Genomic DNA, 1232 nt, shown 5'->3' on the forward strand with positions numbered 1-1232 from the left:
TGGTGAGACTGGGAGCACTGGGAGGGGGGCACTGGTGAGACTGGGAGGCACTGGGAGCACTGGGAGAGGGCTGGGGGACAGTGAGAGGAGACTGGGAGGGGACTGGGGGGACTGGTGAGACTGGGAGCACTGGGAGAGGGGCACTGGTGAGACTGGGAGCACTGGGGGGAACTGGGAGGGGGCTGGGGGGTACTGGAAGCTCTGGGAGCACTGGGGGGACTGGGAGGGAACTGGGAGCACTGGAAGCTCTGGGAGCACTGGGAGGGGGCTGGGGGGGCACAGGGGGCCACTGGGAGGGACTGGGATGGACTGGGAAGGGACTGGGGGGAACTGGGAGGCACTGGGATGAATTGGGATGGACTGGGAAAGGACTGGGGGGAACTGGGAGGGCACTGGGATGGACTGGGCTGAACTGGGAGGCCCAGTGCTGGGGGGACACTGGGAGGCACTGGGATGGACTGGGCTGAACTGGGCTGAACTGGGAGGCCCAGTGCTGGGAGGACACTGGGAGTAACTGGGAGGGAACTGGGAGCACTGGGAGGCCACTGGGCCATACTGGGCCGGAGCCGGGGGTGAACTGGGGACACTGGGAGGGACTGGGAGGGAACTGGTGTGAGTGGGAGGCAACCGGTCGGGTGGAACTGGTGCCACTGGGAGGGTGAACTGGGGGCACTGGGAGGAACTGGGAGGAACTGGGGGCCACAGAGGGCAACTGGCTGGGGAACTGGGAAAACTGGGATGAACTGGGAGGGAACTGGGAGGAACTGGGGGCCACAGAGGGGGAAGGAGACGGTGTTGGGAAAGAACTGGGAGGGACTGGGAGCAACTGGGAGGCAGTGGGTGGGAAGCGAGAGGTCACTGGGAGGGAACTGGAATGAACTGGGATAAACTGGGAGGGCACTGGGAACAACTGGGAAGGCACTGGGAGGTGCTGGGCTGAACTGGGATGAACAGGGAGGGCACTGGGGGGAACTGGGATCAACTGGGATGAACTGGGGTCAACTGGGAGGACACTGGTTTGCACTGGGCTGAACTGGTGTGAACTGGGGTCAACTGGGAGGGCACTCTGAGGGCAGTGGGATGAACTGGGAGGGCACTCTGAGGGCACTGGGCTGAAGTGGGCTGAACTGGGCTGAACTGGTGTGAACTGGGATGAACTGGGAGGGCACTCTGAGGGCAGTAGTGTGAACTGGGCTGAACTGGGAGGGCACTTTGAGGGCACTGGGATGAAC

The 1232-nt window shown here is 63.8% G+C and overlaps 1 protein-coding gene across 1 annotated transcript in view; it reads left to right on the forward strand.

Annotated features, from left to right (window-relative positions):
* Positions 1-1232, forward strand: part of LOC113981282 (kallikrein-15-like) — a gene marked incomplete at its 3' end in the record, with an annotated part of 5199 nt that overhangs the window by 877 nt on the left and 3090 nt on the right. The gene's annotated exons all lie outside the window — the stretch shown is intronic.

Source organism: Neopelma chrysocephalum, unplaced genomic scaffold, assembly GCF_003984885.1.
Source record: "Neopelma chrysocephalum unplaced genomic scaffold, ASM398488v2 Primary Assembly neopelma1_96382, whole genome shotgun sequence".
NCBI classification, from domain to species: Eukaryota; Metazoa; Chordata; class Aves; order Passeriformes; family Pipridae; genus Neopelma; species Neopelma chrysocephalum.